This window comes from Mustela nigripes, chromosome 3 (genome assembly GCF_022355385.1).
Source record: "Mustela nigripes isolate SB6536 chromosome 3, MUSNIG.SB6536, whole genome shotgun sequence".
Taxonomy (NCBI): domain Eukaryota; kingdom Metazoa; phylum Chordata; class Mammalia; order Carnivora; family Mustelidae; genus Mustela; species Mustela nigripes.
Genome location: NC_081559.1, coordinates 193,795,860 through 193,820,119, shown reverse-complemented (window position 1 = coordinate 193,820,119; position 24,260 = coordinate 193,795,860). Strand labels below are relative to the sequence as shown.

Here is a 24,260-nt window from a genome sequence, read left to right as displayed (position 1 = left end):
GGATGAAATGCCTTCTGGAGATGAGTTGCACAACCGCATGAACGTACTTCACCACGTCACCATACTGCACACTGACAAGTGGTTACCAAGGCAAAGTTTATGCTATGTGTATTTTACCACAATTAAAAAAAACATGAAAACACCATAGAAATACCTAAGTTGGATTATGTCATCCCTGCTCAAAACGTTTTACCGATTCCTCCTTTCATTCAGAGCATGACCGAAGTCCTTATAGCCAAGACCCTTGGTGATCTGGCTCCATTCACCTGGACGCTGGTGTCCTCCTCGACCTCGTGGGCCTCCATGAAGGCCGTTCAACATGGCTGGCCTGCGGCTGCTGCTTCTGCACACTGCCCTTCCCTTCCCTCTGCGTGGCTCCCCTCCTCACCTGCTTCAAACCCATGCTCAAGTTCACCTTTTCATCCGTGTGGGCGTTCCTTCTCTATTTGATTACAGCTGGCCCTTCCCCGGCACTCCCTGACCCCATCTCCTACTTTGCTCACCTCGTAAACCTGAGGATTTTCTCCTACACGTTAACACTTACTCTCTGTGAGTATTACAGGTCAGCTCTGCCCCTCTAGAACGTCCTCTGGAAGGACAGCCGTGTTGGCCGCCTCTGCCATGGCTATATCACCAGTGCTGCAAACGTAACCAGCATGTAGCAGGGAGTCAACAAATACGTGTAGAATGAGCGGGATAGGACTGGCCAACGTATTTTGTTAACGCAATACAATTTGTTTGGCCCTCCTCCATATTTCGGATAGTTAAGGAGGAATTTCTAAAAACACAATAGTGTTTGGAATATGTTTTTCTTTCATGGATTCAGTTTCAGGAAGGGTTGAATAAACAAGTCGTTGATGTTCAAGAGGGAATGATCCCGAGGATGGAGACCTCTGCGCCCAGGGTGAAGACGCGCTTTGATAATGCTTCATGGGATTGAAAGAACACAGCTCGCAATGTTTTTGTCCCACTTTTGGATGCATTTAGGCTAAGTTCCTGGAAAGGGAGATGTCCTAGTTAGAAAGGCATGAGTGATGTATCTAGCAACATGGCAAGGTTTCCAAAATGAGTGATCCAAGTAGGTCCCCATGAGGTAGAGCGAAGGGAATTGGTGGCAGGGACGGAGAGCTTCCCCACTCACCCCTGGGCCTTTGCAGTACATAAATCTACTCTTACCCTTTTATTCGGCAAATACGAGCACACAGCGGACGACTGCTAATTAGGAACCATTCCAGTCACGCCTTTAAGACTGGAATTCAGTAAAAGGACCCACTGAAGATAGCCCCATGGTTTCAGCTCATTATATATTTTCTAAGCTGTAGGGCTGAGGGAGCAAGGAAGATGAATTATTTATTTTAACTTCAAATTATTGGACCATTTATTAAAATAACTGTAAAGTCATGATCCATTATGCATTCCGGTTTATTGCAAGCAAAGGTATTAATTGCTTTTCCTGGATTCAGGGAACTTCTCCTCTGTTGGCTCCAGCGTTCACCCCACGGTTCTGCAGTGAAACATCTGCACTGAGGCTTCTGCCGGCCGACCCACGCGAACAAGACCGCCATTTGCTGAAGTGGGCTACCTTCGGAGTGCGAAGCTTTTCAAGTGTGTTGAGTGACAAAATATCACAGTTTCATAATTTGCCCCAAATTTGCCCCTCTATAATTTTTCCTCAAACTCAGATAAAAGAGAAATTAATCTTTTCTTTTTTTCTCGTTTTTACTCATGAGGACATCCAGTTTCATTTATCAGCGTTTCAGACCATTCTGTTGTAGTCAATAAGATGATGAACGAATCCATCACACCCCAAAGCTTCCTTGCGTGTCCCCGAGTGAGCTCTCCTTACATTCCGCCTCATTGGCTCAGGTTCCCAGGCAACCACCAAACTGCTCTGTCATTAGAGAGTAGCGCGTTTTGAGAATGGACTCCCACAGCATGCGCTTCTTTCCTTGGGCTTTCTTCATTCAGTAGAACTACTCTGAGATTCCTGCACATTGTCCGACGTCCCGACGGCCTATTTCTCTTTGTTCTAAGTGGTATTACACTGTATGGACCTACCGAAGTGAGTCTATCCGTTCGTCTGTGGGTGGACATTTGGACTGTTTCTCAGTGTTGGTCTACTACAAACAAGGTGGTTAGGGCATCTGTGTACGAGTCTTGGTGTGGACATAAGCCTCCATTTACTTGGGGCAGTGACCTGTGAGTATGATGGCTGGATCCTAAGGCAGGTGAATGTGGATCTTTTAAAGAAACCTCCAGACCGTCTTCTACAATGATCACACCATTTACGTTCTCACCTCCTGCTTCACTGCCCAGTGGAGGTACACGTGTACCTCAGCCTCTCTGATGACACTCAGGTTGGGGTCTCAGACTTCTTGCAGGGTGGCGTTGGGAGCTCTGGCATCAACGGTCTCCACTGACCACAGAAGAGAAGCCTGTGCCTTGTTGCAGGCAGGAAGGCTGTGCCTCCCTACTTGGCCTTCTCTGAGCCACCACGAGAAGGAGGGCAGATCATTAGTGCCTCCAAGGGACAGAAGAGATCCAGCCCTATAAGTTGGTGTGGGCGTGGGTGGGGCCCCAGTGTTTTTTCCTATGGCATTTGCACAGAGCCAAGTGGTTATTGTTTAGAGGTTTTTGGCTGGGCTGCTTCTCTGCTGTCCCTTCAGCTAGAGAGAAAAGGCTTTCACTGGGGCCATTTTGGCTATAGCCATTGGTGTGTTTGACTTGCCTTTTTTTTTGGCTCCAAGTCTGGGACAACTGAGGCAAAAAGAAAACCCAGGGAACTTACCACCCCTTGAATTCTTGGTTTCTGAGTTTTCTGGGTGTTCTGTTTTCTTGCCTCTACTACTTAGAATCTTGCTAACATATAAGGTCCAAGATCTTCAGGTGTCCTAGGCAGAAGGATAGGGTAAAGCACATATTCTCCATCTGCCTGAAAGTGTAAGACCCCAGAGTGCTACTTCATACCCTCATGGTTTTAAGTTATAAGTTTTGATGTTTTCTTACTAGTATATAGAAATGTAATAGTTAAATACTGATCAGGTATCCTATAACCTCAGTACACATATATTAATTCTCAGGTTGAAAAAGCAATCCTGGGGCATCGGGGTGGCTCAGTCGTGCTGAGTGTCTGCCTTTGGCTTGGGTCATGATCCCACTGGGATCGGCCCCACATCAGGCTCCCTGCTCGGCAGGAAGCCTGCTTCTCTGAACTCTCCCACTCCCCCTGCTCATGTTCCCTCTCTTGCTGTGTCTCTCTCTGTCAAATACATGAATAAAAAATCTTTAAAAAAAGAAAAAGAAAGAAAAAGCACTCCTATATTTGTGGTTCATTGAATGTTTTCATCATGAAAGAGTGCTGGGTTTTGTGTGATGCTTTTCTTGTATCTGTTGAGGTGATCACACGGTTTTTGTCCTTTGTTCTATTAATATGGTATTTTGTATGTTGAATCTTGTATTTGGGAGATAAATCCTATTTGGTCATGCTCTGTAATCATTTTTATATGTTGGTGGACTCAGTTGGACAGTTTGCTAGGATTTTGCAATTATATTCATATTATATTCAATTATATTCATAAAAGATATTGTCTATTGTTTTCTCGTCATGTCGTTTGATTTTCGTATTCAGACAAAACTGGCTTCATAGAACGACATGGGGAGTGTTCTTTCTTCAATTTTTTGGTAAGAGTTTAGGAAGAGTTGGTTTTCCCTCTGAAATGATTGGTAGCATTCACCAAGAAAGCGGTCTTGTCCTGGCTTCTCTCGGTTGGGAGTTTCTGATGCCTGATATAGTCTCTTGTTCTGGGCCTGTTCTGATTTCTGTCTGCTGGAGTCAGTTGTAGAAACGTGTCCATTGAGAACTTAGAACGTCTTTTTGGAAATTTGTCCTTCTCATGTGGGATGGTCCACGTGTTAGCAGAAACCTTTCATAGTATTTCCTGATCACCCTTATTTCTCTCAAGCCCACGGCGACACCCCCGCTTCTCTCCTGATTCCAGTTATTTGAGTCTCCCGGATTTTCCTGGATGTACATGAAAGCCGGTCAATGTCGTTGATCTTTTCAAAGAGCCAGGCCTTGGTTTTCTGTCATTTTTGTATTCTGCATTTCCTTTATTTCTGCTCTAATCTTGTCTCCTCCCTTCTTCTGGGTTCGGGCTTAGTCTTCTCTTTCTTTGCGTTGTTAGGTGGGAAGTTAGCTTGTGCTTGAGATCTCTCCTCGTAAAGACAGCAGTGACGGGAATAAATTCCCCCCAAGCACTCTTCGGTTGAGTCCTATAAGCTTTGGTACGTTGTTGTTTTTCTTTTCATTTGTCTCCAGGTATTTCCTAATTTCCCTCGGGATCTTTTTGGACACATTGGTCACTTGGGCTTGTATTGTTTAATTTCCACATGTTTGTGAAATTTCCCAAATTTCCTTCCGTAACTGATTTCTAACTACATACTGTTGTGGCCAGAACACCTACTTGGCACGATTTCACTTCTTCTAAATTTATTCAGCTTTGCTTTGTGGTCTGAATAGGGCCTGTCTTGGACAGCAGGCCCTGGAGAGGATGGTGCTCTCTGCTGCGGGTGGAGGGAATGCTCGACAGATGCCAGTAGGTCTGGCTCTGGTCTATTGCCTCGAGCCTTCTCTTCTCTCATTGATCTTCTGTCTAGCTGTTCTGTACATCACTGGAAGTCTGCTATTAAAATAGTCAATGCTTCTTGTTGGATTGCCAAGTTCTACCTTATATTCCGTCCATTTTTCTTGTCTTTTTTTTTTTTTGGTTTGTATTGGTCCTTGTCCGACTCTCCAGTCTTAATGAGATTTTTCTAGAGATGAGGCTCCTAACTATCCACTTTTAACATGTTCACTGAAGTCTGAGAACCTAGTTCAAGTGAAAAACCTCATTTCAGATGTTGACTGGAACGCAGAGAAGGGAGGGGACTTCCAGGCTGACCGTTAATCCTGGGCTCTCCCGGGGACCTGCATCAGCGGCGAGTCAGTCAGGCGAGGGCTCTGCCCTGACCTTGAGAGGATGACCAAACTCCCTGCCACAGCAGCGGAAACAGAGAAGAATCATAATGGAGACACAACAAAACCACAAGAAAACAATAAAACTCAAAATGACAACACGAACATGATGCAGGACGGTATTTGGCAGAAACGAAGTGTCTGATTGTAGTGTGGAGGACGGTGGCCGCGACTGGACCCCGTCTGATGGTTTGCGTGTCCTTACTTCTCATTGCTATACGGACACTGAACTTCCCCTCACATCTCATTCCGAACGACTGAAAAACTTGATATGGTACAGCTCGCTATACTATCATTTTCTTTAACTTGTCCAGACACAAACACATCATTTACATGTCAATCTCTTTTATTCTTCTCTCGTTAGCCTGAGATAATTCAGGCAGTATTACTAGCCTCCTGGTGCCAATAAGGTCATAAACAAAAATGATTATGCCTTGATGATAGGTTCTAGCAGAATAGATATTTCAAATGTAAGCCTGCATTCCCATAGTGTTTAAAGATTTTATTTATTTATTTGGCAGACACAGATCTCAAATAGGCAGAGAGGCAGGCAGAGAGAGAAGGGGAAGCAGGCGCCCCACAGAGCAGAGAGCCCAATGAGGGGCTTGATCCCAGGACCCTGAGATCGTGACCTGAGCCAAAGGCAGAGGCTTAACCCACTGAGCCACCCAGGTGCCCCTCTCCCATAGTATTTAATAAGAAGAAGCTAATCTTAAATATATTCATGCGATCCATTCTGAAACCAAAACAGAAGAACGTAGCTGAGCCAAGAGGTCTTAACAACAAATGGATAAATGAAAATATAGTTGATTTACTAATTGTTTTTCCCTCTGGAAAGTCCACATCATAAAATAAGTTTGTTTCACATGTTTAAAGGCCAGAATGGCTTTTTTGGGTGTGTGTACATTTTCTTTCCTTATTTTTTAAAATTTAAATTCTATTAGCCAACGTATCGTACATCATTAGTTTTTGACACAGTGTTCATTGATTCATTAGGTGCAGAATGGTTTTCATGAACATTTGCTATGTACACATCATCCCCCAATGCAGTGGATTAACAGGACGTCTTCTGTTGACTTTATGAGTCCATTGGTCAGTAATTCCCCCTGCTCAGGCGGGCGGTTCTGCTTATCTAGCCAGGCTTAGCTGATCTTGGCTGGGGCTTGTGAATCTCTTCGGCATCCAGAAGCTCAGCTAAGGCCTCAGAGTCCTCCTCCACATAGAGTCCCATCCTCTCGCCAAGGAAACCAGGCCCATTACTGTCCCCAAGTTTGGGAGGACACTTGCATCTCCTCCGGGGGCCCAGGCTCCAGATAACATGACATTACAGCATTGGACTGACCAAAGCAAGCCAGAAGGTGGGAACACAGCCTTCAGCCTTGATGGGAGAGCTGTGAAGAAGTGTGACTTTTTTTCTCCCCGGTCTACTACAGAGGTCTGCATGAGACGTCTGAACGGTTCTAAGTTCCAGCATGATTTATACATGTACGTTTTGAATTCTAGATTCTGGACAACGATCGTAAAGATCAGAGTTGACAAACATCGGCCACGGGTCAACTAAGCACGCTGCCTGTTTTTGTCAAGTACGGGCGTATCCGAACACAGACCTCAACTTCTCTCGTCCATCGCGGCTTTCACGCTAAAGCAGCAGAGGTCACTTGTCGAGCCTGCGATGGGGTGCCTCCCCCCCCACACACAGTCTAAACATTTATTATCAGACCCTTGATGGAAATAAAAGGCTGACCCCTGTTCAAAGCCATCCTGCGATATTAGGGCCTCGTGCACATTTTTTGCTCCTGACTCATTGGCACCAAGCGGCCGTCAGACGGCATCCCACACTATTTAAACTATTTCTGGTTTATTCTAGTTTCTACGTGGAAGGGTAAGTCCTGCCCAGTATTCCTTTTCGGAGCGATGCTGGCTAGTATCCCGTGTTTGTCTACTTCCAGATTTGTGAGATGCCCCAATATCACACTAAGATTTAGCTTGGAGTTGCACAAAGCTAAGTCGGTTGGAAAAGAATGAATCGCCGTACGACACTGAGAGGGCCTACCTGGGAAGAAGTACACTTCTCCCCTCAAGTGTGCTGTAGGCCCATCGAGAAACCCTTGTCGGATTTTAGTGTGTGGGGATGTTTCTTTTAGTTTTCACGACTTTGTTTGTTTTCAGAGAAGTTGTGTTAATTTATTTTAAGCTTGTTGAGGTAGTTTATCCTTTTTATTGCTCTTATGAGAGAAAAATGTTTTAATGTACTTAATAGTGAATGTTCAGGCTCATTAGAAGAAACCATTAAGAAGCCCTTAATGGGGTAATTTAATTAAAGCCAGTTCTCTGAGGCTCTTCAATGCAGCCCTGTATAGTTGTCTTTGCATATCTGCACGCCTTTGAAAGTCGAAAGCTATATACCTCTTAAAAGTATTTACAAACGCACATTTTCCACGGGTCTTGGCATCAAACAGCCGCGATGAATGCCATCTCCCCAAACAGCTGCCCAGACCTCAGGCAGCCCTCTCCTTCCTGCCCCGCGCTGTCAGCCATTCTCGGTGTATCCTGACGGCCAGGGCCGCACCTTCTGGTCTTTTTCCTGCAGCCTCTCAAAATCCTTCAGTGACTTTTACAGAAACCCTGTGGCCACTGGTCCCTGTTTGGGCTCCAACTTGGCAGGGATCTCGATGTGGCCTTGACAATGATTTAGGATGACTGGAACCTTGGGGTGGAAGGGACGGCAGCCAGGGAAAGGGAGAGACGGGGAGGGTACCACATGTCCCTCCCCACTGCTCTCGCAGGCCGGCCGGAGCCAGCGTCCCCAGGAGCTCCAGCTCCCCATCGCAAGCTTCCCCGTCCGCACGGCGTGCTGGGGCGTACAGTAGGGACGGAGCTTCCCACTGGACTCTTCCTTCCTCGCAGCTTTGCTTGGAGACAAGATGCCGTCTCTGGGTTCCTCTCAGGTATGCTCATTTCCATTTAGCAGATGGTGGTTTCCACTTCGCTGCTTTGTGCATTGGCAGCCCGAGTCCATGCTTGGGCCACTCCCCGTGTGTCTTTGGCTCAGGAAGAAGGCAAACTGTTGGAGGATAATTTCCTGTGCCTATGAACTGGTGAAGACGCCAAGTTATAGTCATTCCAAATCATGCTTGTCCATTTTTAAAGGATGGTTTTACTAATTGGACCAGGCAACTCTGTTAACCTAATTTTAGTGTAATAAGGAAGGAAATTAGAATTATTTTCATATAAAGATGGTTTTCATGATATTGTTTCTTTTTTTTTTTTTAAGATCTTATTCATTTATTTGAGAGAGAGAGAGAGCGAGCACGAGTGGGGTGAGGGGCAGAGGGAGAAGCAGACTCCCCACTGAGCAGGGATCCGGATGCAGGATTCCATCCTGGGTCTCGGGGATCATGACCTCAGCTGAAGGCAGATGCCCAACCAACTGAGCCACCCAGGTGCCCCTAGTTGCTCTGTCTTGAGAAAGTGCACTATGTCCTCTAACAGAACTTGAAGGACATTCTGAGGATGCAAAGAATGACCTCTCCCACGCTGCTCCAATGACAAGACTGTAAAGAACCGAATGAATATTCTAAAACAACATTGGTTTCCACGTGAAGAAGACTTATTTTTCCAAACTCAGATGCTCAGAAATGGCAATGGCTCATTTGAAAGGGAGTGAGCTCACCGGCCGTGGAGGTATTTAAGCAGGGAATAAGAGGCTTGCTGAGAGAATAATTTGCTTGGGATTCCCTGTTGTTATCTCCTAGTGTTGAGCATGGAATTTTGCATTAAGACACAGTGCAGAAGGGCAGAACTAACACAGGAGCTGTGCAGTCAGACTCACCTGGTTAAAATCTTCCATCATTTACGTTGGGGCCAGTCACTTTAATCTCACCAAGGCGTGGGCTCCCCTTCTGTAAAATAGAGGTCCTCCAGATGTCGCTTCTCCACGTCTGTTTGTTTGTGCTGCCAGAACAAAATACCAAAGAGTGGGTTGCTTACACAACAGAAATTAATTTTCTCATAATTCTGGAAGCTAGGAGTCCAAGACCAAGGTATCAGCAGAGCTGACTTCCTCCGAGACCACTCTCCTTGAGTTAGAGATGCTGACTTCTCCCGGTGTCCTCAACACGGCCTCTCCTCACTGTGTCCTGATCACCTCCTCTTAGGACACGGGTTAGATTGGGTCAGGGCCCCCTCTACTCGCCTCACCTCTTTCCAAATACAGTCACCTTTGGAGGGCTTGGGGGTTAGGGCTTCAACACATGGATTTTAGGGGGACACGATTCGGCCCATGACATGTGCTATTGTCGGTTATTTTCTGTCCACGTGCACAGTCCTGGTGTCGCATTACTGACCGGGATACGGAACTAGGTGCGTATCCCGTTAAATTCAAATAATCCACCTGCCCCAAAAGGTGGAGATTTCATAGGATAGAAGAGGGCTTTCAGGCTACACCCCCTCCCCCACAGCACGCAACTTAAGATCATGAGCCCCCTTTTCTCCTTGTAAACCAGGGGAACACAAGCTGGCCATTCCGTCGTCGAGACCAGTGTCCCCTCCCTGCACGAACTCCCACCTTTGAACGCGAGAGGGTGTAAAGACCAGTCTCTCTTGGATGGCAGACGTCACCTTAGAAGTTTTAGCCGCTGCTCGCAGCCTGCGGTCGGGGCCCCATGGAAGGAGCGTTTCCTTCTAGCACAGGTGCCTCTTCTGGGACTGCTGAGCTGCGTGTGCTTTTCCCCTGTTCTCCCCCACCTGCTGCCGCAGGAGCAGCTTCCACACCGTTCTTTCTCTGCAGGTCCCATCACCGAAGGCGCCCCTTGCATTAGGCAGAGAGGAGCATGTCTCCCATACTCGCCGCGCCCACCCTCCTGTGCTCTGCAAACAAAGGGGCCGTGTCTCAGCAGCGCGCCCCCTTCTTAGAAGGCAATTTCCAGGGATCTTCGGAGACTCCTTGGCTGTCCTCCCGTCCCCTCCCAGGAGGCTTGGATTTCTCCTGATCACACACAGTGCTGCACGCTCTTACCGCCAGGGATTCTGCTGAAGGAACTTCTCCATCTCCGATCAGCAGGCTTGTCACTGTGCGTGTCTCAGGTGGGCAGAGGGAGGTGCCGGCGCCTGAACCGTGCTCCTACAGGCTTTTGTTGTTGTTGTTGTTGTTGTTTTTTAAATGAATGTATGAATAGATGAACACCATAAAAGAAATCCAAGGATTCAAACGGGTACTGTGCTCTGTGAGCGGGCCCTGAGATTCCTTTGATGTTCTTTTCTCAAAGGGTTGTAGGATTCACAACTGCTAATTCCCACTTGCTTTCTTCCCCTTTCTCCGAGTCCTAAATAGCGAGCCTTTACCGAATGCTCGCTCTGGGCCAGACGCTGCTCCAAGGGCTTTGGTTCTGTTGACTCATGAATGCTCCCAGATACCCTGTGAGGAGACACTCTTCCTATTGTCCCTTTTATTAGGGGGAAACTGAGGCAAAGAGCGGTTCTTCACCCATCCCGGGTCACGCAGCTGGTTAGTTAGAGGCACAACTGGTTCACATTCAGGACTTCCAGGTCTAGAGCCTACAGGGGAAGCCCCACCCCCTTCTTCCAACAATAGTGTGTAGCCAAGAGGAAGCAAGGCCATGGGGGAACTGATCATAGGTGGGAGCCGGTTGGTAGTGCCGTCTACAGACGCAGGGAGCCCAAAAGCACCTTTTGGTTCCTTAGTCCAGCCTCCCACTGACCACTTGCCTCTTTGCTCAGCACGTCTCTGCAGACCGTGCCCACTCAAACATCCTACATTCCCTCCAGCTGACCGCGGGACACGACGTGCGGCTCCAAGCCTCAGCTCCCCATCTCATCGTTCATACGGCCAGACGAATGCCTGGCTAAGAGTCATGGTGAGATCGCAGAGTAAAGCTATTAGCACAACGTCCAGAATACATTATGTGCGTGATAACCGTTCGCTGTGGTTAGCATCATCATCCGCAACGTGCGGCCGGCGCGTCTCAGTCAACAAGAGCATCCTCATATCCCAGTCTCGGAGGAGGGAGAAAATACATGGGTCTGTTATTCTCCCGGTCAAGGTAAGCTATCGGAGTCTTAGGAAAGGGCTCAAGGTAATACCTGCTTAGAGAACACGGATGAAGAACGTAGGCTTGGGGACGGACACTGCCCCTCCACTCCGAAATCAAATCCATCAACCAATCAAAGAACTCTGCTGTGCGGGAATGTTTTCCCGTTGCAGGTGGGGATACCGAGTCTCAGAAAATGACTTATTTTTTCCCAAGGAAAACTAAGCTTGTAAGTGGTAGAGCTTGTATGTGATTTAGGTCATCGGTCTCCGTACCCAAGCCCTCTGCTCTGTGCTCTTCCTTCAGCCGTCACTTTGCTCATTCATTCCCTGGACTCCCTGCCCGGGCGTCTCCTAGAGGTGGGAGACACAGCGGGGAAGCGAGCTGAGGGGAGACCTGGGCAGAGAGGCTGAGCTGAATGGGGAAGGCCTGTCAGAGTCCTGAGGCACTTTGGGACCAGCGGGGGTGGGGGGGGGATGCGTTTTAGCTTTGGGTGAGCACGGGGAGCTAAGAGGGGTGGGAGAGCGCAGAGGACCCAGAGCCTTTCAACTAAACAACAGGGACACATTTAGCTACTTAGCTCTTGATACGTTTGTCACACATTTATTTTCAAGGGTCAGAACCCCAAATCCAACGGACTTACATTTTTTTTAAAAGGAATTTATGGGGCGCCTGGGTGGCTCAGTGGGTTAAGCCTCTGCCTTCGGCTCTGGTCGTGATCCCAGGGTCCTGGGATCGAGCCCCTCATCAGGCTCTCTGCTCGGCGGGGAACTGCTTCCCCCTCTCTCTCTGCCTACTGACTGTCAAATAAATAAATAAAATCTAAAAAAAAAAAAAAGGAATTTACTAGTCTCCTTTTTGGAAAGCCACGGGGGGAAGCTCAGAGAACCTAGAAAGGAGTCACCTGAGGACTTCACCCTCCGCGGACTCTCCTCTCCATGCACTTCGGAAGCTCGGCTTCTCTACGCTGGTGGTCTGTGGCCCCTGCTTGCCCCTCTGGTGGGAAAGCAGCTCCTCTCTCCTGCACCCAGCGGCGCACCCCCAGGGAGGAATCCTGGGCCACCTGGGTCCTGTGACCTGTCCTCTGGCAAAGCTGGTTCAGGGCTGTGAGGTAAGAAACCCAGATACTCTGCACCATGGCCTGTCCACCAGAGGGCCGGTTTACCTGTCCTGGAAGGGAGGAGCCAGGCCCCCCAGTTCCCTGTCCTGCACTTGAAGCAGCACCTGAGAGGCTACATGCAGAAGGCTGTGAAAGGAGACTATGCAGAATGAGAATGGAAGTCACTCTGCCCCTTTCCCGGAGCTCATTTCCTAGTCTTTAATATGTAAATGCGTCTGATGGAGCTCCCAGAAGGAGTCTGGGCTTCGTAAGGGGTGTGGGAAGGGGTGAGCCCCTCAGACAGGAAGTAGGAAGAAAGGCACAGCGTGCTCAGGAAATCAGAAATAACCAGGGAGGGTGTGCAGGCCCAGTGCCAGGGGTGGAATTTCAGGGGGTGGGGGGTGGGGAGTGAGTAGATCTGGCCTGTGGGGGTGCCCTCCACCAGCCCATTCTAGGGATGCTCTATGCTCTGTCTTCTGGCCAGTGAGACCTTGGGCAGGCCTGTGGGTTACAACCTGATTTGATTTGTGGTCTGCAGTGTTATTAAATAATGTTTTCTCTCCCTTGATCAATATCGTTTATGCCGATTTCTTAATTCTCTGTATTTTCATGGTGCATGATTTTCCTTAAAGTAGAAGGGGAACATTTAAACGTCCATCAGTGGTCAAGAAAAAGCCACACTATGGGACGGGTAGTGCATATCCAATAACAGAGGGCGGCTGTGGACACAGGCACACGGGCAGATGTGTTGTAAAGGGCAGAGAACACAGCAAGTACAGGAACAGGCATTTCCCCCCTACTATTCTGGAAAAGAAAAGAAAATTTGGAAATAAGGAATGGTGTGGAAGGGAACGGAGACATCACGTGGGCTGAGGTTCTGGGCCCCAGACTGGGGCAGGGCCTAACCTGCTTAGCCATGGAGGAGACACAGAGGGCGGAGGGTCCAGGATGGTCTCCAAGGGGCCATGACCTCTGGAAACTGGATATGAATCAAGACACACGTGTGCATTTTTCTGGGAAAGAGATGTTTACATCCACCCCATGTTCAAAGGTACCAAGAGAGGCACAGACCTGCAGAAGCGCTCAGAGGGAAGGCCATCGGGGGAGGTGACCTCCAGTCCTGTCCTGTTCCAGGAGGCTGACCCCTTAGAATGCAAGGGGGGTTGATTTTCTTTTCTCTGGAGATCTGGGGACAAGGATTTGATGGTGACAGTCTGTGGCTGCTATGCAGCACCCAATAATCGGATTATTTTGGCAGAAGGATACTTCACTGCTAATTGGCGCAAGGGAGGGCGCCAGGAGCCAAGGTGTCCAGCTAGAGGAGGGAGGGGAAAATTAGAGAACGCTTGAATGCTGAGAGGTGCCTTTGGAGGCTATTAAATGGGCCTGAGCTGGAGCCTGTCACATCTGGTTGTTGTGATAATTAGATTAGGAAGCACAGAGAAGCAGAGAGCAGGGGCCCAATGTAATCTGCGCAGACTCTGCCAGAGGCCCGGGGGTGGATCTGAAAATAGATGGTCTGCAGAGGTGACCTCCAGCCCAGCAGCAGCCCAGAGCCCAGGCTCGCAGGCCCCAGGCCTGGAGGGCATCTGGTACAGCCACGGCCACTTCCAACCTTGTCCTGGAGCCATCTGAGGGTCTGAGTCCCCCCAGACCCACGCATTTCTTCGCAAACCCAGGTTCCCAGTTTGGGCCCCGCGCACTCCAGGCTGGGAGGCCTGGGCTTGGCCCCGGGGGTCTCCCTTTTATATAAGGTCCTGGGTGACCTTGATGCACGTTCAGTTCAGTTGTCACTGACCTGGTTCAACCTCTGCGTTGGAGAAGACCTGGAGAGGGGGCGAGGGCGTTTGCCCAGATCCACAGCATAAGCACCTGGGCACCCACGCCTCGCTGTGCACTCGACACGGGTTCTGTCTTACCTGTTCTTCCCGGATGGCCCTGCAACGGTGGCTTTACTCACTGCAGTTGACAGACAAGGGCACCGAGGTTTGGGGAGGACCAGAGACTTGCTCAAGGTCGTGTGGCCGGAGAGTGAGGAACAGGAGATGGCATGGCTGTCCCCAAGGACCCCACCGGGCACGGTTGTAAGGGTTCCCTGCCACGGTCCACAGATCCCCCACCTGTGAAATGGCAGGGTGCCCCTCACTGACTGAGGATGTCCCAGCTGGTCATCCACGATGGCCCTGTGAAGGAGGGCCAGCCGGGATTACGTGCTGCCCCCCCAGGGTCTAGGCTCTTGGACCCAGCTTCGGCCTCCCCCCATCCACTCCCCCATGATGCTTGTGGAAAGAAGTCGGAAACTCAAACTCTTAATTCTTACTTCATGACTCTCCCCGTGAAATCACGTGGCTTCCCAGCAACAGCATTTTGACCCAACGTCTGCACACTTGAAGAGTGGTTTCTCATTTCGGGTCAGTTTTCCCGACTAAACCAAGATGGGGATGCGTGTATTGGTTCACCATCGAGAGCGCTTTTTCTTTCTGGGGCTGATATCCAGGAATTCTAGCTTTGATACTTCACTATGGCTAGGTGACATTAAAAATTATCAAAAATTATTTTAAATAATTTTAAAATTATTAAATTTAACTCTGCCTCGTAGTACAGCTGAGAAGTTACAGTCTACCCTTTAAAACATGCTTTTTTGTTCTCATGAAGTTCATGATGTATGATGTTGTGATCGGGACCGACTCCTGTGGGTGAAACCAGATTTTACAATAAAAGAGGCGGAGGCATCTGGTATTTCAGCGTTTGGCGGTCAGGGTACCCACAGAAGAAGATGGCTCACTTAGTTTTTCTAAACAGCAGGTTTACCAAGATGTAATTTACATCCCGTAACATTCAGTCTCCTAAAGTGTGTAATTCGGCAGATCTTAGTGTATTCACACAGCTGCATAGCCGTCACTACTATTTAAAAAGAAATCCCACACCCATTAACAATCTTTTCCCGTTTCCCCTCCTTCCAGTCCCTGGCAAGCACTGTATGTATTGATCTGTCTGGACATTTCGTTTAAATTGAATCGTATAACCTGCGGTCTTTTATGGCTGGCTTCTTCATGTAGCCTGATGCTTATGAACTGGTCTACAGCACGGCGTGTATCGTCCGTCCCCACTTATGGCCAATATTCTGTGGTAGGGCCACATCCCTTCTGCTCATTCACTCATCAGGACGCACCTTTGGACTGTTTCTACTGTCTGAATTTGACGAATAATATGGTGATGAACATCACGTACAAATTCTTGTGTGGCTCTAAGTTTCCATTTCCCCGGGGCACGAGTAGAAGAGAGGAACTACTGGATTCTAGAGTATAGCTGTGCTGAGACTCTGGAGGAATGGCCACACTGTGTCACTCTATGTGCCCCAGTAGTGTACCAGCTCTCCGGTTTCCCCACCTCTTCATCCATACTCAGTATCATCCTTCTGTTTTACTTCATCTACCTTTGTGAGTGTAAAGTGCTATCCCAGAAGGGGGTCATTTTGAAATTCCCTGATGACTTAATGACGTGGAACACCTTTTCACGTGCTTATGGATGGTCTATAGACCGTCATTAGAGAAATGCCTATTCAAATGTTTTGCCTATTTTTAATTAGGTTGCTTGTCTTTTTAATGTTGAGTGGTAAGATTTAAAAAATATATACTGGGTGCTAGACCCTTATCAGATATGTGATGTGCAAATATTTTCTATTCCATGAGTTGTAGTTTCACATTCTTAGTAGTGTCTTTTGGAGCATCAAAGTCTTACATTTTAAAGTCTGGTTGTGTTTTGGTTATTCACCTCTAAGTGGCCATCACCTGACCCAAAGTCACAAAGGTTGTCTTTTTTTGTGTTCTTTAAAGACTTATATAGTTTTAGCCCTTTCATTGAGGTCCATGAGGCATGCTTAAAATTCAAGAGATTTGCTGCAGTGAATTCTTACAAAGGTGTGGGCAAGGTGAGGGGAAGCCAGCAGGGTGGGACAGGGTCCCAGGGCTGTAGATGAAGGTTTGACTATCCCAACACCTACGGGCAATTGCAGGAAGTAGAACGTGGAGGAGCTCTGAGGAGAGGCTGACCCATGGGAACTATGACTGTAAGTTGGGTGATAGGGGGTGACTCGGCAGGACATGGGGAGAACCAGGGAATGCATTCCCTGACCCATCCTTCCCTCCTTATTCTGGTCTCATCAGCTTCTCCCCTTTGGCTGACCCCATCCAGAAGCTAGAATTCATTCAGGGGAGCAGAGTCACCATGAGTCAGGGAATAAAGGATTCGGGAATTAGGCCTGTCATCTATTGGGGCAGGTGTGCAATGCCAGTCTAGAAGTCTTGCATTGCACACCTGCCCCAATAGATGACAAGGCCTACTTGTGATCTTGACCATTGAAAGGAGGCACTCACTACTCAACCTGGGACTTGTTTGTCCAGCTTTCAAAGTGGTGCTGAAGGAAGGAGTCCATAGAATGGTCTGTGTGTGACCACATCTAAGCTTCTCCTGGTTGCCTTGGAGCCACTGCAGGTCAGCACAGTGGGAGGAAGAGCTGGGCAGAGCGGAGGAGAGTGTGGATGGCCTGGAACCCAGAGGGCATCCTTGCATCTCTCTGTCATAGCCACAATATCTTCAGAGATTTATGGCAGCATGAGCTTCTCCTTCCAGACCTTGAATTTGTTCCTCTCTTGGACAACTCTAACGAGGCATCATCCAGGGAAGAAAATTATGGGGAGTCCAATCCCCAGCTCAGGCAACTCAGCCCAGTGCAATTCAACACTGTCCATTCCTGGTCAGCATGGCATCCCCCTTGACAGCCTCTCCAGCTACAGTTTCCCTGCAAGTGAAAACACAAGCAAAATCCTACCCCCTCCTAACACCAAGCAACTAACCTTGTACAAATGAAAACACTAACTCTCTCCCCAAAGGAGAACTCCAAGTCCCACATGTTCACTTAATCCATCTGATGGTATTCATTGTCATTTTAGCTGAGTCACACTCCCCTTTGATAGCCTGTATCTCACTTCCCAAGATACAAGGTTAACCACTAATAATATAACTTGTGCAAAGTAGTTGGAAAATGGCAGGAAGAGAGAGAGAGAGAGAGCGAGCTGGTTAATATCACACAAATATGTTTATATAAGAGCAAGAAAGAAGCTACTCAGAACTATAGCAGTCTTCATTTCTGCAACTGGCCATGTGCTTGTTGCTGGCATTTACAACCTTCTGTCATCTACAGCCTATTACATCTTCCCTTTCCCCTCAGCAAGGACCTCAGATGGTTATGATTCCTTAGTTGGTGGGATGGTCCAAACCTTAATTCTTTAAACAGCAATGCTACTTACTGGTTTGTCATTGTGTTTTGCAGTTTTTTTAATTGACTTTCATGATGGGATATGGGAATGCTAAGAGGTACCCAGAAGTCTTGCATTCCAGACATACTTCTCCTTGTCCCGGCTGATTAGTAGCACCCTCCAGTCCCCCTCGTAGACAGGGTCAAGCAATCCAGCCAGTCCAGTAGCCCAGATTTGCTAGTGTTCTGGTGGCAACCTAATTTCCAGGTCAACGGAATGAAAGGTTGCTGTGTCCCCTGGTAGAGACTCTCCTCTCTTGGGAACTAAACCCTTTAAGCAGAAACGTGGAAAACTGCGGGGATCAGTTACAGAAATGTTGCTGGTAGCTCGTGGGTCACTAAGGGAAAATACGAAGAACTACTCCTATCTCCATCTTGATCCCCGGACCTGGCAGTCCTGGCAGGGAAGATAGCACTTGATTCCGAGCTTACACCTTATCCCTTCAAAGTGTGGCCCACCCCCCCAGCATCAAAACTGAGCCTTCAAAAGGCCACACCACCATTCTATGGAGCCAGCTGATCCACGGGGCCATGGTAACACCGGCCAATTACATACCTATGAGCTCCTTGCTATACTCCATTTGCTATAAAATCTTTCTTGGTCAGAAGTAATGAAGTGTGGATTACCATGATGGTCAATGAGGCATCTAATAAGTCCAAAGATGATGGTTTTGGCAGAAGCACTGTAGACAAAAAGAGCAAATTCCCATCCAAGAAGTCTCTCAGAGAGAACAAAGCACAGCTTCTTCGCGATGGACGCAGTTCTGTCGGTCAACAACCAGGTATTGTGCCTTCTCCTAGTGGTAGGAAGGACCAGAAAGTGCAGCATGTAGTTTACCTTGGAAGGAATATATCGATACAACACACACCACTGGCCCCTTGAGACAGCGCTGAGTTTTCCTGGACGGTAAGATTCTGTAGGTCAGCAGTTTGGAAGGGACTCAACTGTCCAGTTTTCTGCTGGTTCCACCCGAGTTTGCTTACGTGGCTGCCGTCATCCGGCAGCTCACCTGGATTGGGATAGTTTCTGCTGGACCACAGTTGGATCTCAGTTGAGGCTCTCTTCCTATACTGCGGCCCCCCTCAGAGAGTCCTTTCCTACAGTATCCGTTCTTGTCGGCTTCCAACATTCTTTCACTGACCACACCCCCCCCCCCCCCCCCCCCCCCCTGGCTCCCTGTCGGGGCTCTCCTCCCCCCCCCCCCCCCCCCCCAACGCCCCCCCCCCCCCCGCCCCCCTTCCGCCCCCCCCCCCCTCTTCTTCCCCCGCCCCCCCCCCCCCCCCCCCCCCCGCCCATGACTTCTGCCCATCGTCTGTACCTGGTTTTCCACAAGCCTTCCTCCACCTTTGTGGACAGGCTCCTTTCTCCACGATTTTCAATCTTCCCTCCTGAGGTGAGTCGCCGTGCCTCCTGTTCCACCGTGATTGACCTAGGGATCCGTAAACCTAAAAATCCTATAGTGATGAAAGTTCATGTTCTCCAAGGATACACATTCAAACCTTGAAATCCAATTGTCTGGGAGGAAAAAAACTGGTTTTGTTTGTTCTGTGTGCATATTTCTGCTTCTTCTCCCTTTCTGCGGTTTGTATGAGTGGTTTCTGTGCCGTTTCTCCTCATTTTGATCTCCTCTGGTGATTTTATTCTTTCTGTTTCCTCTGACACAGTGAGGATGGCTTCTGGACTCCCTGCTCACCCCAGGAGAGCAGATTCTGCCTACTTCGGTGACATGGAATTGTTGGAGGTCAAGTCGTCTGAGATGGATTGCAGGTCAGTGTTAGAAAAAACTCAGTTCAGCCCTTTCTTTTGGGATTTGATTAAATGTCTGGTGCCAGGTATCACTGCACCTGGTTGGAGATGGTAACTAATTCCTCAGAGAGTGCTTCAGGCTTCCTATTTCCCTCTCAGTGTAGCTTTGATATCCCAATTTCTATCAGAGAGAGACAAGAGCGAGTCACCTCTGTGGCAGATTAAAGATGGGCATGAAGTATTTTACACTCTTCCCATTGAAAATGGGATCTATTTCTATCTTCCTGAGCCCATCTGGCCTGGTACTGCTTTTGCCAATAGAGTGCAGGAGAGGTAATCTAATGCTTGCTCTGAGGCTACTTTTTAAGAAGACTGACAGCTTCTGCCTTGCTCTTCTGGAAGACAGCTGTCATCTAAGGACAACTCTCCTGAGGTCACCATGCTGTGGGAAGCCCGAGCCACAGGCAAAGCTCTGGCAGATGAAAGGTCCTGTGGAGACACAGCGGCCACAGAATACAGAGATGCTGAATGTGCACAGGAAGAAGACACCCTGGAAGGGGTCCTCCCATCCAGCTGCACCCACCTGATGCCCCAGGGATCAGAGTCAAAGTGCAGAACCCTGGCCTTCCTGAATTCCTGACCCACAAAGTCATGAGAAAACCAAGATGGTTCTTTTAAAACACCAAGTTTGGGGGTGATTCGTGATACATCAATAGGTAACCACAGCAACCTCTTTCAACAATTTTGCCTCATTAATTATTTCCACTAACATGGGAAGAAAGACTAGAATTCCCATTCAGTTTGGTTTCTCTCTGGATTTGGGGTTGATTCACCAGCCCTGCTTTATGGATGAGGGGTAGAACCGGGAGTGGTGCTCTGCTGTACTTCTTCCTATAGGACAGGTCTGGGGGACATGGCAGGAAGTTAAGGCTGGGAACCATGGCTACCCCAAGAAGGGAAGGAAGATCTTTTACCAACGCCTTTCTTAGCTGGCCAACATTTCTGTACCACCGGTCATGTGCTAGACAATGTAGAGGCATATCTCGTTTCACTGTGCTTCACTCCACTGCATTTCACAGATATAGCAATTTTTTTTTTTAAACAATTGAAGGTTTATGGTACCTCTGTGTCAAGCAAGTCTATCCATGTCATTTTTCCAAGACTGTTTGCTTTTTCCAAGACTGTTTGCTTTTTTGGGGTCTTTGTGTTATGTCTTGGTAATGCTTTCATTATTTCAGACTTTTTCTTTTCTTTTTCTTTTTTAAATTTCAGACGTTTTTATTATTATATTTGTCATGGTGATCTGTGATCAGTGACTGCAACATGCTAAAAGCTTACGGGATGGCTAGCTTTTTTTGTTTTTTTAGCAATAAAGTATTTTAAAAATAAAGTATGTACATTTTTTAGATACAATGTTATTACATATTTAATAGACTATAGCACAGAATCAATGTAACTTGTAGATGTACGGGGGAGGGGGATTTCGTTTGACTCATTTATTGCAATATTCCATTTGTTGCAGGGGTCTGGAAGGGAAACGCTGATATCTCTGACGTGTATGTGTACTAACCACAGGGAATAATAGATGAATAATGACAGATGCGTGCTTTCAGAAGCTCGCAGATTAAGGAGTACACAGAGAAACCAATGACAAGGCATCATGTACTAAAACCTTTTTGTAGAGGTACAGGGAAGAGGGATCCTGTGTTTCCTTAGGTGATTAACACTGAACTGAGTCTAGGCAGTGATGCGTATAGCCTGCAGAAAGGGAATACTTTACAACCAGAAGGAAGACAGTGCAAAATCAAAGAGGTATAAAACCTCTTGGAGCTGCAGTTTGACTAGGGCATAGGTAGAGAGAAACTTGATTATGGGCTATGGTCTTCATCTCACGAGTAAAGGGTATATGCAGCACTGTGCTGGAAAACTGGTTTTCAAAAACAAAATTCACTCATTTGTAGAATATGCCCTTTTATTTCCTAGAGTAAATAATCCCACCAGCGTCATTTTCAAGCTAACAACAGCTTAATAATTGGCTTGTGAGATTCCTGAGTATTAACAACAATTCACTCAGAAGCCAGTATGAACAGACTACAGCACACCAGTGGGCCAACTGAAGGATTTGGGAGTGACATAAAACAATTTGTATTTTACAATATCACTCTGGGTGACTGCTTAGAAGCCTATTGTGATAATCTGGATGAAAGATTCTTGGGGTCAAACTGAACTATATATATAGTATATACAATACATATTTATTAAATATTATTAACTATATTTAAGTAACTATTATTATGCAATATAATAAATATATTTTAAGGAATTGATAACAGAACAGGCACAATGAACAAAGAAAAGAGGCCAGAGATAAGCAGAGAATTTGCAAGTTAAGGATCATGTCATGAAAACCTTGCATGAACATTAAAAGATCTTATCTTTAGTAGGCAACAGAGAGTCCCTGAAAGATTTTAAATAAGGGATGGAAATGTTTGGATGTGTGGTTTTATCCTGAAGACAAGTGATATCTCTTAAGAAACATTTATAAAGAAAGGCTCTTGGCATTACCCTATGTTATAAGAGGTTAGGGTCATTGGTTTTACTTTTTAAAAAATCATTTTCAAACGAGAACATCTTATCCCAGAAATGAAAAGACAGTGATACATACTATGTTCATGGAAGAGTAGATTCACTATAAGATTCTGATTGTATTTAATCTAAAGATTTAGTGCCAAATAGCATTTTCCCCCTCTCCAAACTTAATCTTATTCTAAAATACATACAGAGAGAAAAGGACCAACAAATGTCAGATGATCAATCCTAATACAAAGATGGGGCGATCAGAACAGGATAGGAAAATAGACTAACAATACACATCTCATACAACTAAGTGAGATAACACAGGTAAGTGCTTAGAAGAACAACTTGACAAGGGGGACTTAAAGCACAAGTGGTCTATCTGTCCATCTATCAGTCCATCCATTCCCTGCCCATCTATCCATCATCCCTCCATCTCTCACCCATCCATCCATCCGTCCGTCAGTCCGTCTGTCTCTCCGTCTCCGTTGCATAGTTAATACAATCTTTAGGCTTCCCACCTACATGTCTCCTTTTGATGATATCCACCATTTCTCCTTCACCAGCTCCTGGGACCACTGTAACTGGGTGTCTGTCCTCACTAAGGTTCTGAGGAAGGTTGCCCATCACTTCTTCTCTCCAGCCCCATCCTGCCTGACATCTGTGCCGGCTTGCTTTTCAGACTCCTGTTGAAAACCTTCCCCTCCTGGCTCTGCGACTGTTACCCTTACCTGTCTTCCTCACACCTGCCCAGTCTCCTTTCCCTTCTCAGCCAGGGGCTGCTCTTCCCCTGCCTCAACACTCTTAAAATGTCAGCATCCCCATGGTTCCTTCTTCAGTCCTTTTCTCTTCGGAAGCTCCATTTTGATTACATGCTTAATTATTTGATGGGTCATCCCTCTGGGTGGCCGCATACATCCTTTTGGTGTAGATCCTTCCAAGACACTGTTGACTTTCAGATCCCTCCCATCTCCATCCTCACCTGGACAGTGGACCCAGAACTGTGTACCTTCTGGGAGAACCTCCTCCTCTTCCTGCACACCTGCTGTTTGGCTCCCCCACCAGGTCTCTACAAATGGCCCCAGCATCCTCCTCACCATATGTCCAACCTGTTACCATAGTCTCTTGATTAGATGACAGACGCCTGTAAATAGAATGAAAACAAGAAGTCTAATAAGGTTTCGTGACAAGGTAGTAATCGTCAGGTGTAGTGCTAAGCATTGCACATACTTCAACGCTTCACTGACGTAAGAGCCCTGTAAAGTGGGTACTGTTACGACACACACGTTTCCAGACGTGGATAGTGGGGTTAAGTAACTTGTTGCACAAGTGCCAGGGGGTGAGCCCCTGACTAAGGCGGCCTCTGCGGTTGCCTGCATCCCTCCCCGCAGGTGGAGGGAGTATCCTAAACCCAGCAAACGCCAGCACTTGCAGTAGCAGCACCTGGAAAGCTCTTTGCTGCCCCCTACTGGCCAGAGACTCTAGGTGGGCCAAGAAAACCTCAGAACCACCGGGATTTCCTATCATGATCTGTGTGGGTTTTCTACGTGGTTCCTGTTGTGGACGCTGTGGCACAGGCCACTCCAGCACTAAAGAATCTATTTTGCCCGCTGCTGGGGAGTCTGTTGGCTGACGGTTCTCCATTTCTGAAGTTTTGGGAACTGCCTCTGCTGAAGACTACTTCCTGGCCATGGCACCCCACCCCCCGCCCCCCGCAGTGACTGCTCCTGCGCTGGTGGGAAGTCTGCCCCCCCTGTCCAGCTCAGCCCAGTTCTGATGGTTTGTGCCAGCTCCAGAGTTTCCAGTATTTTCCACTGAAGACTTTCTCAGTCTGACCTGAACCCTTTGTTTCCCACAGGTGAGGATCCTGAGGGCCCCCCCTCATAAGTGTTCTGCCTCAGAGCCTGCGTGTGGGGACCTAGGCCTGGGGCCGCTACTCTGGGGCAGATGGGGCGTGCTGATCACTCCTAGCCTTGAGTCAGACGTGGAGGGGCCCTGCAGAGCCTGCATTTTTGGTGTGCACCTCGGTGGTCCTTGTGTTCCGGAAGGTTTGTGCAAACCTCCTGGGAAGAGATGCCGAGGTGGATGTCAGCTAGGCCTGGGTCCCGGTTCCAGTCCTGCCACTGCCTTGTCGGCCCTGGCAAGTGGTCTAACCACAACGCTCCCTCCTTCTCTGGAAAACAAAAAAACAGAAAACAAAGAAACAAAGAAAAAGAAAACAACCCCCTCTCTGAGATTTCTTAACACTTGGCTTAGAGGCTTGTAAAATTTGCACAAGATAACGCTTGCTAATCATATATGTTTAGAAGCTTAGCAACGTGCTGCATGTAGAGACCCTAGTCCCCTGCATCTCGCCCTCCCGAGAGGCAGTGAGGAGGCCGTGCAGAGAAATTTTGATCTGAGAAATACAAAGCAGAACAGGCCAACCTCCTTGTCCCACAGGACAGGGGCTTGGGCTG

At 47.7% G+C, this 24,260-nt stretch overlaps 1 long non-coding RNA gene across 1 annotated transcript; it reads left to right on the top strand.

The window, feature by feature from the left end:
* Positions 1-18,802: 18,802 nt before the first annotated feature.
* LOC132013294 (uncharacterized) lies at positions 18,803-24,043 on the top strand. Its single transcript, XR_009402978.1, has 3 exons — positions 18,803-18,874; positions 19,146-19,248; positions 23,660-24,043. It is a non-coding gene; the product is annotated as an uncharacterized LOC132013294 (long non-coding RNA).
* Positions 24,044-24,260: the final 217 nt, after the last annotated feature.